Raw genomic sequence first — 16,094 nt, forward strand, 5'->3', positions numbered from 1 at the left:
TTAGGAGGGGGCGTACCCAGGCCTCCTTGAGGCTATATGGGATAATGCCTGTTCTGAATGAAGCATTAATGAAGGCCGTCAGGAGCGGTGCGAGACGGTCTGCACAGTCCTTGATGAGCTTAGCAGGACATATGTCACACGAGAAGCTGAGTAGGAGGAGGTGACAAGAGACCTGAGGAAGAGAAAATGATACAACTGAGGTGGTGGTGGTCATAAGAGAAGTTAAAGAGGTGTGGACCAAAGGAATCAAGGAGGTAGAAGGAGCAGTTGCGGAGGAGCTGGGGTGAACTTCGAGGGAAAGATAAGAACAGAGCTATGAACTCACCCCTGGGTGTGTGAGTAAGGGACGAGGAGGAACGAGCATGTGGAGGAGTGCGTAGGAGATGCACAAGGAGTAAGTTAATGTCGATGTCTGAAGAGACATTAGGTATAATTCTTTAGATATGAGATTGAGGTGAGACACAATCTTGAATAACAAACGAGCCAATTGACTCTATTTTGAACATGTGACAGAGCAAAAGGTCTCCCTACCATACTCTAGCTACACAAGCACACTGCCAAGGAACAAAGGCTGAGATTGTGCTTAAAGAGAAAGATTGAAACAGTTGACAAGGAATCACAAGCACTTACAAGTGTAAACATGAGAAACACTTTACTTTGGACTCTTTGATTAAACCAGCCTGTATATGCCCTGATGTCTGTTTTGTGGTGTTAATCAGCTGGGAGGGACTAGGACCCAGGCTTAACGAGAACTGACTGAACTTTTACCCGAGACTCCTTTTGAACCTTCCTCTGAAGCTTGGGAAATGAACACATTTCGGTGAAATACCATCCTGACTAAAGCTGCCCAGCTGTGGAACTCCATACCCCACACCCTAAGGGCAGACCAATCATACCCCCACTTCAGATGCAACATCATCAACTGGTTTATAGAAAACTATCACTAATACCCTGACTTCACTACCAGGCCACTTGTACATATCACCACCTCCTTACAACCTCCTCCACTTGACTGTTTTAGGCCTTATCCTTGCCTGTACATAATTCTGACATATCTATGCCTGTACGTAACTTGTGACTTAGCTATAACTATATAATTAACCAAATGTCGCCTATTTACCTTCTGTAAATTCTTGTACAGCACTGTAACGAAAGCTGAAAATATCCTTATTGCCTTCTGCGCCCTGATACCCCTGGGTCGGTTCATAGTGATAATGTCGAAAAAAAAATGTCGAAAACAATAATGTCGAAAACCTATACATATAATGAAAAGAGTCAATTTTTAGAAAAAAAATGTTGAAAGAAAATGTCATTTAGCACTATCAATAAATACATAAACAAGAGTCCCCCCTAATCCCCCTCGCCCAACACCCCCCTGCGACTCCCCCCACCACCCCACCACCCTCTCACCCCTCATACTCAACACATTTTAATTATATATTTATTTATTTATTCAATAAATAAATAAACAAGAAGAGTATCATTTACTAGGGGGGTTCCCCCAAGCCCCCTCACCCAACACCCCCCTGACACTCCCCCCACCCCCCACCACCCTCTCACCCCTCATACTCAACACATTTTAATTATATATTTATTTATTTATTTATTCAATAAATAAATAAACAAGGAAAATATCATTTACTAAGGGGGTCCCCCCAACCCCCTCACCAAACACCCCCATACCACCCCCCCACCACCCTCTCACCCCTCATATTCAACACATTTTAATTATTTATTTATTTTTTTCGAAGAATTCGACATTATTGCTTTTCTACACTATTTTTTTCGACATTTTGTTTTCGACATTTTGACTGACAACATTATTGGATTCGACATTATCACTGACCACCCCCTGGGTCTGGCGCTCATTATAAATAATAAAACAAACAAACCAAACAATGTAGCTATTTTTATACACATTCCCGAACCCAAGCAACTGATTTGGTTTGCCCTTTTAAAAACTCCAATAAGAGTGGATGGGAGGGCACATTTTCTGTCAGGCTGTGTTTCTTCTCACAGCACTGGTGAAAGCATGGGTCCCGGTAGCTGCTGTTGGCTCCGAAAAGGCTTTTATTTTATATGTGACAGACTTCCCATGTTCCATCTGGGCAGTCTGCGCCGCTGCCCTCACCTCGGATGTGGCCATTACGAGTATGTTCACGAGTGTCAGTTGACGAGCAGCCATTGTCGATACATGGGCATATTGCCTCATCATCTTACATTTATGAAAGTCAATTACACAACAAGTTTGTATAGTCATGTGGCAAACATGTTGATTGATTCCCCTGGAAGCTGACATGCAGCATTAAACGTGTGGCTTTCGTGATCGATGTTCTATTGAGGATCACAGTATTCTCCAGAGCATTTTCTAAGCCACTGCACGATGGGCACTAAGCTTAGGCATTAAGTCTTCAACTTCGTCTCCATCCAGGTTAATGAAGTGACTACAAGCTTAACTGTCTTGATAGGCATCTTGTTGCAACTCCAATTAGGTTTCCAAATGACAGCTTCATTGTGCTCACCTGGGACGCAGTTCCAGCAAATCAGACATATCAAAAGGGGCCGAAGGATGAAATGCAGAGCCCGGCACCTTTGCTCTGCATCAGACATACTCTGTTGCAAACCTTCAGATGGGTTTGTGAGAAGCAGTCAGACTTTTGGCACTGCAGACTAACTGACGTGACAATAGATGCAGGTATTTGCCTTGAACTAAATGGGTATCAGAGAAAAAACAATCATGAATTCATTGCAGACGCCTTTGATGAGTTGATCCAATAATGAAAAGCCCTTTCCGCAATGAGTAATGTAAATAAACGACAAAGCATTCATTAGCAATTGAGCCTGGGGACCATTCCAGTGGTGACAGTGCACGGTATAAATACTTTTAACATTAACATATGCATGACTAATGCATGTGGACATGAGTTCCCTGTGGTAAAAATGGCCCCCATGACTAAGAGCATACGCACAATCTTTGGAGAGGGCTTGTAGCCCAAGCCAATATGGACACCATATGTACTGCTGTGAGCCTGTGAAGTGTTCTGGCAGTAAGAATATCTACATGGGCTCCCGCTGTAAACCCAAGGAATGCAGCCCACCAAATGAAAGGAGTGAAGAGATAGCAGGTCCCCAACATGAACATTCATCCAGGACACGCAGAAAACCCTATGTCATCAGTGGGGCCTGCACCACTTCGGGAGAAAATTGCAGCAGACCTCACTCCCATGCGCTGGCAGGATGCCAACCAGTGGCGAGTGCAGCCAGAATGCAAACAACGGTCAGGAGAGTGCACAGCTATTCAGAGCACTGCTGGCTTTTATGCACCTATAGGTTCATTATACACACCAGCAGCTTGTCGCCAGTTTTTGTTTCCTCGATCCAGGAGCAGGACACATCATTCATCGCAGAGCAATAACACAAACATGGCAGTAAGCGAAACTCACTGTTTAACTTGTTTGCATGTATGCTTCCCTCACTCACTATTCTGTCACATATTCGTCCCATCGATTTAGCTCACCTTCATACAACCTCCTTAATCCTGTCACGTCGCTGGAGTGTGTCAAAGTCCCAGGACACCTCCCACATACTTCCCAGTCGCCTCCTCCTTGATTTAGAACCAATCCCAAGGATGTGCAGGGTGACAGCCGACATTGCATCATTCTGTCACCATTGTACGCCCTCAGTCCTTTGCACTAAAGTATTACAACCCCAACATACATTGCGGACATTTCCAAAGTCCATCTGACAGTGGCTAGAAAATAATAATAATAGTGATAAACTTTATTCGGCAAAGTGTCCTAAAAGTTACAAATAATAAATCAGTAAACATCTAAAGGTACATTGCTCCCAATATTAATCACTAATCAAATAGTAACAATGAATAATATTCAATAAAAATCACTTTAGTGTCCATCTTGCATTCTATATACAGGGATGTGAACATTTCATGAGTACCTCTAACTTCTCTATTTTCTGCCTTCACATGTTCACCTAGTCATTACTAGAGCTGCAACGTACAGGATAAAATTACCACATGATATACTTAACATTTCATAGTTGGCTTTATCAACGCATAATACAAGAACAATTCATGCGATGGTTATGTGGTTGTAGACCCTCCTGAGTGGGAACCTACACAGAGAACGGGTTATTTGGCCGTTGTTAGGAACGCTGCCAGTTCTTGGTCCCTTTGGCAACGATGGAGGAGAAGACATCCCTCTGGGCTATTTTCACCCTCAAGATGGCGCATGGTTTGTGCACTCCCAGGGAAACCTTGCAACGTTCTAGTGTTTACTAAAATGGCCACCTGGAGCCGCACTGCTTTGTGGGATGGGAAAATCCTTGCTGACAGTATGAAATACAGACAGCAGGTAACTCCCCGGGTCGCTTCATTCTGTTAAGCCATATGCTAGTTTGGAGCCCTTTTTCTTGCTCCGCGGCCGTAGCCGTTTCGCCCTAGTTTCCTTCCAGGTATCTAGTTTTCTCCTGGCTCCCATTCTTTGCTGCCTTGCACTCTCTCAACTGATTCCCCCGCTGTCCGGCTTCTTCTCCCCTTGCTACCCGCTACGCTTGCTATTCTGTGGACTCCAGCCCTGCGGCTCTCAATGCTCTGTGTCTTCTGTGTCATTTTGGCACAACCCTTCAAGATACTTCCTAAATTCTCGCTCTTCATCTATTCGAAAGCGGCCAACAGCTTGTCTACCTGTGGTTTCCCCTGCTTGTGGATTTCCTTCGCTACTACGTTTCAGCTCCACAACGGGACATCAAACCACTTACCATCTGGATTGTTTTTTTTCCCCAAACTTGTTTCTTTTTCCTTTGGGCTCAGCCCATTACACACACAACTCCCCTGTTGCTATTAGTAGGGGAGTTGGATATTTATTGAGGCTTTGTTCCACGCGCTGCATCTACAAGACCAGTGGAACCTCTTCTACTGCTACAGGTCACTGCTGGTCATTACTCCTCACCGCGATGTTCGTTCTTGGTAGAGGGGCTCCCAGACCTTTTGCATATATGCATTTAGTGTGCAGTTTCTTCTGTACAAAGCCTGCCTCACATATTATAATAGGCTCTAGAGTGTTCGCGGCGACACGGCATAAAGCAAATCAAACAGTGCTGATGTATGTTGTTGTATGGCGTGCAAAAAAACTAAAAGAGAAGCAGGTTCTCTTGTTCCTTTAGACACAAAGGGCGGAATGTCTCAAGGGAGTTTCCCTTCCCCAGCACCATTACCTGCATGAGGTGCAAACAGTCAAATCTTGCTCTAGTGATGCCTTACCTTTGAGATGGGTTATTCGCCCACATTAGATAACCTTGCAGTAGTAATGCCATGTTGCCTATTAGAGGGAGTGACAGGTTTCTTGTCTCTCATGAGTGAAAGCCAGAAGCCTAGCCTTCACTCACTTGGGATGCAGCAAGCTGGTCTAGGTTTCCTGGAGTCAATAAATAGCTCAAGCAGCCGATTGTCCACAAGTATGTTTTCAAATGGGTTAACTATGCGATACGTTCTGCCAGTCTTTTGGTGAGCAGTTCCAGAATAATAGACTGGGAAAGATTAGCCTTGGGATGTATCCAGATGCGCAGTCAAAGAAATATAGGCAGCATGGTTAGATCATTGGTCAGAAAACCAAGTCCTACTTTCTGATGACAAGCAAAGTTTGGGGCAGAGCGAGGTAGGACAAGAATTGTTTTGATAAAATCATTTTCTACCACTTGCAAATCAGCCGTTTCAGTAATGCTCCAAAGTGAGGCTCCAAACCCTGCCGTTGTGGCTGCTTTAAAATGATAAACTTTCAGGATTCTGTCCAGTGGCTGATTTCTGTATAACTTCATGAACCACAAAACCCTGCACATGGCTTGCTTAAATTTAATAGTTTGTTTAAAGGTATGATGACGCTCCCCGGAGATTATTTGAAAAGCGTTTTCCGAGGTAGTCGAATTCCTTTACGCATGGGACTTCTATATTGTTAATATACATGCTGGGCATCAAGACACATAACCTTGCAGGCATACAGACCATTACTGCAGATTTGCCTGCATTGACCTGAAGATTGAGTTTGTTCTTAAAGCAGTGCACGCTATGATAAGGTGCTGTAAGGCTATAGGTGTTCTTCCGTTGAGCACCGTATCATCAACGTACACAAGCACAGTTAGACTGCAGTTCCCTACCCTCAGGACATTTATCTTCAGATTGACTGAAGTCTCAGATAGCCCATTTATGTACAAAGAGAAGGGAAGAGAAGAGGATCCAGGACGCAGACCTGTCACACACCTGAATTAACTGCAAAGTAGTCCGTACAACATCCTTGGTCACCGCTCCTCTCTCAGGCTCTAGTATTGTTATGCAAATTGACCAAAAGCTTGACCAATTCTCTGGGGCAATCCATGACCTGAGCACGCCCCACAGCTTTGTCCTATTGACTTTGTGGAAGGCCATGCTGAGGTCCATGAACGCCAAATATACTGACTCCGACCATATGAAAGAGAACCCGCCACAATCATATCTAGATTTACAGCTTGCTCTGATGTGCTTAAGCTCAGTCGAAATCCTAGTTGAAATTTAGACAGGATTTTCTTATCCGCTTCCCAGGCTCACAATATTGCTAGTAAAACACACCCAAATATTTTACACAGGGAGTCTAGCCAGGATATGGGTCTGTAGGACGCTAGGTTCACCCTGTCTCCCTTTTTAAACATAGGAAACATTATTGCTGACTGCCAGGAACTTGGAAAAGGCTTGCATGCAGAGTCTTGTCTGGCTGGGAACTGCCAGTGTCTGAATTATAAAGTAAGGGAAATGTGCTACTCAGTCCTTGTCCAATACAGCTGAATTAGGATTACTAGGCTTCATCCTATAGGATGGCCCGAGCGTGATTAGATCCCAGAATATTTTGGAATTCAAATCCTCCAATGCTTCTACTAGCTTCCTCCATGTGTAATTTTCTCATTTTCTTTGTGGGATTGGAGAGCCAGTTTGCATTTGGCTCTAGCCACAACCATTTTGGATCTAGGTGTTAAAAAATTTCTGATTGAATCAGTAAGGAATGTTTTGGCCATAGTGCAATATTTATGAAACCACCCCTTTACACTTACTTCGCCAGATGTTCGGCATGGAGTCTTGAATCCGGATGATATGTTGCTGTTCAGATCATTAAATATTGCTAGGGCCAGGATGAAATCCACCTCCCCTGAGAGAATTATGGTGATCACATTTAAATTCTTTATTATTAGTCTTTCCAGCAACTGACGATGTTCTATCCTACTCCATTTAACAGTATGAGAAGAAGAAGAAGAAACAGAACATCCAGAGTTCTAGAGAGGGGGTGTTACGTTCAAATGTATAGATATTCAGCTAGGCCACAGGTATGTTGAACTGGTTGCTTTAATCACTTTACAGCTTCAGTATATCCTAGGATCAGGTGACATCGGGTACTTCAGGAGACAGGAAGTACAGAGGAGGGCCCACTGGCTCCCACCACCCAGGCTACATCTTACACTGCCCTGGGTGGAATCACATTCAACCCCAAACATTCCAGTTACCCTCATAGCATTCCATTCATGACATCACACCATGCATTCACACACCATGGGCCTCATTACGACCCAGGCGGTAAGTTACCGCCTGGGCCTTCACTTTACCACCATGGCGTAAACTACGTTTACGCCATGGTGGTTGGCGGACTTACCGCCCCATTCCGACCTTGGCGGGGCGGTAAGTCCCCAATCCCCATTTACCCTTCCCCATTCCCATTTTTGCCCCATAGGGCATAATGGGAGTGGGGAAGGCGTTAATTACGCCACCGTAAATTACGGTGGCGTAATTAACTCCATGGTCCCTTAGCGCCATGGATTTTAACACCCGCTAAAAGCGGGTGTTAAAAGCTCCATGGCGCTAAGGGACCTCGTAATTGGCGGTAAGGGGTCGGCGCAGCTAACGCTGGCGTAAACCCCTTACCGCCAGGGTCGTAATGAGGCCCCATGTCTTCAGGGAACAGAGACCAAGCAAGGAAAACCAATCATAACAGGGGGGATTCGAACTTCAATACAATGTGTAGGTGATCACTCATTACATCCTCTGCAATCTAAAAGTTCAATCAAAACTCGGATGGCAGCTGGGAAGCAGAAATAGTCTATAGTTAAGTTGTCTTGACTCCCCACGAACGTATACCTCCCTGCACTATCTTAGGGAGTGCATCCATTAGTTCATCTGAGACCCCACTCGTACAGCCAAGATACCAGTTTTAATCCGTTCACACACATACATGGATCATACATGAGGGAGGAAGGTATAGCTAGGTCTTCCGCTGTATCAAACCGATCAGAAGGCGACCCATTCCCTACCTCCATGTTAAAATCCCCACCAATAATTATGCAGGCATGGGCTATAGGGCTGCTAATACCTTGATTGTCAAAAACAATTTAAGGCCAGCTAAACAGTTTCCCGAATTTGATTAATGTTAGCTGTTATAAAAACTATTAGTACCCAGCTAGAGTAAAGCAGAATGTAACACACATTCTGATTGGCTCTCGCCAGGTCGTTACCCGGCCGAGAATCGATCTAAAAACTAATAATGACCATCTCATGTACATTGTGTAACCAGAGTTTAACCACTTGTAAGCGTGTCATTATAGGATTGGTTACAATTTTAATGCAGTACAGAGAGTATTTGCTGAACATGGCCATGCCACCGAACTGTCAGTGCTTAGGATTCCTTTGGGCTCTGATTTGAAATGTGACATACCCATCCAAGAACAGATCTGCTGAGGTCCACGTCTCCTGTAACAAAATGAAATCATATTGCATTAAAAAGGTTTTAACATCAGGCTCATCCCATTTAGTTCTAGCCCAGCAATGTTCCAGGATGGCAGTGAGATATGGTTGTCAATTACAGAGCGATGCCCTTGGTTGCATAATGTTGGAGACGAGACCCTAAGGGTATTGCAGGTTGCGAAGGATGTGAGTCAGTCAACTTCCTCAATGGAAGATAGTGCCTCAAAATAGTTCCTAAGTGGCATGACTGCTACATGTAGCAAAGATCTAGGCTGGGTGACCTTATCAGCAGTGATGGGCATGTGATGGACGAAGGAAGAGCAAGCACGTTGGCAGGTTGTTTTCCCCCTACCACCTCTTGCATGTTGCTGAACTGCACAGTTACCAGTCATTTGGTCGACAACCAAATGGTCGAATGACCATTTGGTCGACACCAAATGGTCGAAATCCAAATGGTCGAATTTCTTTCTTTCTTTTTTTTGTACACTTTTATTTTGGGGGGGGGGGTTCCCCCCCAACCCCCCTTTTTATATATTCATTTTTTTTAGCCAAACAAAACGAAAGAAAATATATAAATAAATAAATAAAAAATTTCGACCATTTTTTTTTCCGACCATTTGGTTTCGACCAAATGGTCATTCGATCTTTTTTTTTCGACCAAATGAGCGGACACCGAACTGCACCACTATAGCACTAGAGTTGTAAGGGACGTTGCTATTAGTGCCATTATGAGTTACCAAAGAGGTGAGTTTGTCACGCTGGGAGAGATAGGCATCAATCGGATAGAAGAAAAAGAGGGGAATTTTTTGAAACAGGGTGCTTTGAAACAGGTTTTACTTACTGTATAAGCGCCTAACAAGCAAACAATGAATAAATAACTATCCTGGGGCCAGACACCCCCTGGCTCCTGCCTATATTTAAACTAATATTATGATTTACCAATGCAGGATTTGAAAACATAACAGCTATGCAGTCCGCAGCCAGTGATTTCATGGTATTCCCAATCCAGGGGATTCTGCATGCCATGCCGACTTCCTGTAGGTTGATCGGAGGACCTCTCATGTTGGTGCTGAGCCAATTTGTTACCTTATTAATCAACGTGGATGTAGATTCATATTGCCCTGAGGACAAGGTTTTAGCCTCAACTATTACTCCAACCAAAGGCATCGCTGCTAAGGGTAAATTTAACATAGATCTGTCAGTTGAACATGGGATATCTGCAGCAAAAATAAAGTTACAGACCTTGCAACAAGGCTAAACTGTTGATCCTTATTTCAAAGGCTTCACAGGCTAAACTAAGTACTGCCTACTCTAGTTTTCAAATAGGCACAAGTTGTAATCCAGTGCTAATTAAGGTGAACACTTTGGCTATCTATCTGGAGGCCTCCTTAAATTCTGATGCCCACGTCAATCTATTGACAAAAAGCTGTAGCCATTCTCTCCACCTACTCAAAAATGTACATCCATTTATTACTAGAGACAATACTGCGATTATCGCTCGAGCCACTGTCTTGAGAAGGTTAGACTACTGTAACTCATTACTGCTAGGAGCCTCATCTACCAATATAAGGAAATGTCAAGTGCTACAGAAGAATGCTGTGCGCATTGCTAATAAACTCAACGGGCGGGAGCACATTTCAACCCACAGAAGGGAGCTAAACTGGCTTTCTATTCAGGATCTCGTTTACAAATGCGTGTATGGAGCAGCCCCCTCCTACCTGAAAACTCTGGTCCCGCAGTACCGTCCTACCAGAGCATTACGATCCACCAACAAAATGCAGATCATAGGTTTAAACTATAAACGTCAGAATGCTCTGGGAAAATACTTCCAAGTCAAAGCGGCCAACCTCTGGTATTCTCTTCCCACTTCTTTGACACTGGAGCACAATTCCAGGACCTTCAGAAAAGCCTTAAAAACATTTGTATTCAAGAATTACCTGTACCTGTCTTTCTGCTGACCCTGTCCCGTCTCTTTTGTTTGTCGCCGTGTGTGCATGTTGCGCCTCGATGCCTGCGGGCTTCCGGTGCATTAGAAATAAATAAATAAATAAAACATCTAGAGAGCAAATGGTTTCAGGCCCCCTGACACAAAGAAAGCAAAATGCAGACTTAATCATCGAGACCACTGTTACTCCAGTGTGCTACGGGCGGACATGAGGGCGGTAACTAAACAATAGAAGAGCCCCATTTTGCTCCCACAACATGCCCACTGCAGCATATGCATTGCTTAATTCGCCCCAGCCCATTCCTTGCCAACCAGCTGCTTCAGCTCTAAAGCAGAACTATTGTGTGGAGCACGTCAATTACTCTTCAGGCCCTCTCATCAAAGCAGCTACTACACTGCGCCAATGGACTAGCTTAAACAACTGTTGGGCCTTAGCATTCATTTTTTTACAAATTAAATATTGAGCATATGTTGTTCATAGGGAAGGTGAAGCCTCGGAATTCCCCCCAGGTGGCTCAAGTGCCCCTTTCAGGGATGTCATTTAGGAGTCGCCAAAGGTCGCAACTGGGTCCTCTGAGGTCTCCCTTGTGACTTCTAAAAAAAAAAGGTTTTGTTTTTCTTTTTGTAATGCAAGCTCCTGGGCTGTGGCCAGCACCATGTGGCTCTTTACTTCTGGAGTGGCTGGCTTTCTTGTTCAGGTCCCTTAAGAAAATAGAAGAAAATAAGAACAGGAGTGCCACAAGTCTAACACTTTCAGCAGTGACCCTAAATAAGAAAGAATAGGAATACCAAATAATGTGTCTTTCTAGAATTCCATACAATAATTGCTGGACTCATCAAAGGTTTATTTCAGGTTTATTTCAGGCACACTTCAGGGGGTGAGTCACTGGTTTAGTCTGTTCTTCTCCTTCTGAGATCGATAAATGAGTACCAACACAGGTTGGGTGATATTGGGTGTATATTTTTTCTATATAAAGCGCTTAAGCGTAAATGCTATATAATAACACATCATTATCATTTGGTCATGGACGTCTGTTTGCCTTCACAGTAATTTGGTAACATGGGTCAATACACACTGATCTTAATGATACATATGGTGATCCATTCTTGTATGAAATGTACATCACATTATAGTGATATCGTAACCATATTTTTCGTAGTGAACAATGCTATGTGATGCCACTTCCTGTTTTGTCAATGGGTGAAAGGTTGTGTGCCATCGCATCCCGCGGTATCACTTCAGGTGGGGTCAAATGACATCACTTCCTGTGATGTCATCAGGGGGGGTCAAGGGCTGTGTGATGTCACTTCCGCTACCCCTGGCATTTTGGTGAAATGACCTCCCGTGCCCCTTTGCGAGCTCATTCGGATTGTTTGGAGGAAGGATGGGTTAGTGGGGAGAAGTGATATGTGGTTTGTGTTCTACACACACTCCAGTTTAGGAGACACAGAGCGCAGCCAGACGCCTGCCCTTTGAACAGGAAGATTGGAGGAGGAATGATTCAGCCAAAACCCTAGGCTGTTGTATGTGGAGAGTTCAGAGTAAGGAGACAGTTGTGTAGGAAGTAATGATATTGATGCTGATGTGAGAGGTCTGCTGGGAACTGTCACCAGGAAGTTTACAGTTCAGGTTAAGCTCAATTGATGGGGAAAGATCAATGGCCCAGTCTCCAAAGCTATTCATAGAAGAGGCAGAAGCATAGTGGAGCTGCACCGCCCAGTCCCCTCCATATGGGCATTCAATAGAAGGCTTACTTACAGTGCTTTCTCATTGCCATGCGTTCAACTGATGTAATGCGACTCTCATGGCAAGGGCACTTCCATCCCTCTGAACTCATTGCACATCCTTGTTCTGGCACCAAAGCAGTAAGCACCCTCCCAACCCCAGCAAATCTATATCTGAAATGCCTTAACGAATGTTGTTTCACATTTCTGCAGGTAGAGTTAGCGGGCGACATAGCCTGCAAGAAGCAGCAAACACTAATGACAGTGCAAGCCAGCTATCAGATATTCCCTGGTCCTGCAGGAGGAGGCATTCTTCGAGACCTTTGGAAGAAATGAACAGATCTATAACTCTTATGGGCAGTTATGAACTAGCAGTACTTAACTGTGGAAGTGGCAGGGGACGCTCAGTAACAATTACTGGAGTACGTGCCTGGAAGAACATTCAGCTCAAAAGCAGGCATTTGACTCGAAAGTAATTCCTGGATGCAAAGAAGTGAAACGTTAGCCGAAGTAAACTGCTGTTAATAAACCTGCGGCCTCCCTTGCTCCAGACACAAGCGTGTGTGGTCACAATTATTGGTAAGAACTGGTGTTGTTAGCTGGGGATGCCAGCTTGGACTTATTTGAACCAAGGACACATCTGGCAACCTTGTTGCTGGAATGGACGGACTGACACACTCACCAAACACCCAGAAAATGTGCACATGAAAATGAAAGGTAGCTGTGGGACATGGGAGGTCAGCAAGGGTAGGGTTATTATGTACATTTTCATCAGATAGGGGTATACTGTGTTGGGGAAGGTGGGAGAAGATGAGTTTTATGAATTAGTTGTCATTCATTTAAGGTTTGTGAGATGATGGAGCTAGAATGAAGCAGATGTTAGGTTGGACTGGCTCATATTAAGACGTCCTTATTCACATGTCTTATATAGCAAAGTGTCACCGAAGAGGTACTGTGGTGTTGATGTAGGTTTCGCTGGCACTGCTGGGCATAGAGGGCAGAGTGACTTGCTGAAACTAGTGATTTCAGGAGAAATGAAGATAAAATATTTCCATGGCTCCATGACTAGAATCATCTTTATTCATTTCCCAGCCGTGCAGATATTTTACAAGCAATCAAGAAGCTGAGGCGAAAGCCACGTTGGCGCGCTCCCTCGGGGTAGAAAATTGAATTCACAGACACAGAAAGGAAATAACTAGCTTCATCCATCCCAATGAATGTCTCAACACCTTACATCTAGCACAGCTGGAGAGTTGTTCCAGTCTGCAGAGGAGACTCTTCAGGGCCAGAGTCACTCCTCATTGTACTGGAGACAATGGCCCAGGAGGATAAGGACATCTATTTTCCTCTCTCCTCATCTCCACTATTCGAGCCTTGCGGAGGAAAGAGGGATTTGCATCAGCGAAGGCCCGCTGGTAAAGTTTCACTTCGGGAATAACTTCCATGTAATGCTTTGCTTCCAGGCATTACTTTCCAGTCAAATGCCTGCTGTGCTCCAGTAATTGTTACTGAGCATTCCAGGGACGTCATCTGGCGGTCGCCAGGGGTCGCAGCTGCGACCCCTGAGGTCTTGCTACTCCTTTGGTCTCGCTTGCTACCCCTAAAAAGAAAAGAAAAAAAAAATTATATATGTTTTAAATTTTTTTTACATGTAAGCTCCTGGGCTGTGGCCAGTGCCATGTGGCTGTTTGTTTCTGGAGTGGGAGTCTTTCTTGTTCAGGCCTCTTAAAAAAACAGGGGGCTCCACAAGTGACCCTAAAAAAGAAAGAATAGGAACAACAAATTGTTCTTCTGGAATTCTATACAATAATTGCTAGACTCATTAAAGTTTTATTTCAGGCACACTTCAGGGGATGAGTCACTGGTTTAGTCTGTTCTCAAACACCTCAACTCAGCCTTTCATCCTTCTGAGGTCGATAAATGAGTACCAACACAGGTTGGGCGATAGTGTATGTATATTTGTTCTATATAAAGCGCTTACGCGTAAGTGCTACATAATAACACATCATTATCATTTGGCCTTGGACATCTGCTTGCATTCACAGTAATGTGGTAATATGGGTCTATACGCACTGATATTAAAGATACGTAAGGTGATCCATTCTTGTATGAAAGGTAAATAACATTCTAGTGATATTGTAACCATATTTTCCATAGTGTTCTTAGGAACAATACTATGTGATGCCACTTCCTGTTTTGTCAAGGGGTGAAAGTTTGGGTTCCTTTGCTTCCCGTGATGTCACTTCAGGCTGGGGCCAAGGGTCGTGTGATCTCACTTCCGCTGCCCCAGACCTTTTGGTGAAATTACGCCCCTGGAGCATTCCTAGGTTCCTCCCCAGTTAAGTACTAGTAGTTCATAATTGCCCATAAGGGTCAGAGAGCTGTTTATTTCTTCACAAAGTCCTGAAGAGTGCCTTCTCCGGCAGGACCGGGGGATTTTTGGCAGCTGATTTGCACTGCCATTAGTGTTTGCTTCTTCTGGCAGGCTAGATGGCCCTGTAACTCTGCCTGAAAAAATATTATTCAACATGCATTAAGCCATTTCACATATACATGTTCTGGGGGTTGGGAGTGTGGTTACTGCTTTGGTGCCAGATCAAGTGGGTGCAATGCGGTCTGAGGGACGGAAGGGCCCTTGCCCTGCCAGCTGCATTGGCCCCTTAAACGCATATCAGGTGAATGCATGGCTATGCAGGTCTTCTGTGAGTGCAATCAGAATTCATGAGTACAAGGGAGAGAATGAGTGTTCACTACATTGGAGAAAGGGTGCCTGTCAATCTGGGTCACCATTTTACTTTGACCATTAAGACTCTCCACACGCTTGGATTCTCACTTTCCAAATAATTACATACAAGTGTCTACTTGCACAAATATACCCTCCTTTTTATTTTGTACAAAGGTCACTCCTAACCCCCTCCACGGCAAGTTGCCACACCTTCCACCCCTCAGTTTTTTAAAAAAAAATAGGATGGAGGTAGGGACCCTAGTAGGCAATACCATTACGTTTTATAATGCCTGGTCCACTATCCTGCCAGGCCAGGCCAACTAACATGTAACCTTGTTTTGCTCCTGTCTTGATAAGACGGAAGCATCCCATTTGAAGCTGAGCCCTAATATATAGCCTTTCAGAGCAAAGAATGGGTGATTATGGTGGGAAAAGTGGGGAAAGTTATTGTTTTCAAATAATAATGACCCTGGCTGAGGTGTATTTAGATATTAGCACATATTAGTAACATAAACATTCATTTTCAGTTTTTGTGATGAAGTAAAAATGCTGTTTAACAGGGTGTGAAATAAATACACTACATGTGATAGTAAATGAACTGATTTTATTTTGTAATATTTAAAGAACAAGGCTGCCTTTATAGGATGCCCATTTGAATTGCAAACCTGACTGAATGCAATAGTTTTAGCATGAACTGTAATTAGATCCAAAGAAAAAGTGAACAAGCCCTCTGCTCTAAAGTAATAGCATTGATCCATTTTTCATCTTTAGTAACCATGGTGAGTTAAATCGGATCTTACTATCACGTTGAAAAAGTAGCGAGGAAGAGATAGAGTATCTTTTTTTAAAGAAATCTTCCTTGTAAATTATATTGCAGTTTCTTGAAAAAGGAGAAATGCTTTACATTGTTTCCCGGTCAGCTTTTGAAG

General features: G+C 43.9%; 1 long non-coding RNA gene across 1 annotated transcript; it reads left to right on the plus strand.

Annotated features, from left to right (window-relative positions):
• Positions 1 to 4,301: 4,301 nt before the first annotated feature.
• LOC138566080 (uncharacterized) lies at positions 4,302 to 12,997 on the plus strand. The gene is made up of 2 exons (XR_011301835.1): positions 4,302 to 4,370; positions 12,654 to 12,997. It is a non-coding gene; the product is annotated as an uncharacterized lncRNA (long non-coding RNA).
• The last annotated feature ends 3,097 nt before the right edge of the window (positions 12,998 to 16,094 follow it).

Source organism: Ambystoma mexicanum, chromosome 2p (assembly GCF_040938575.1).
Source record: "Ambystoma mexicanum isolate Mex_15411 chromosome 2p, UKY_AmexF1_1, whole genome shotgun sequence".
NCBI classification, from domain to species: domain Eukaryota; kingdom Metazoa; phylum Chordata; class Amphibia; order Caudata; family Ambystomatidae; genus Ambystoma; species Ambystoma mexicanum.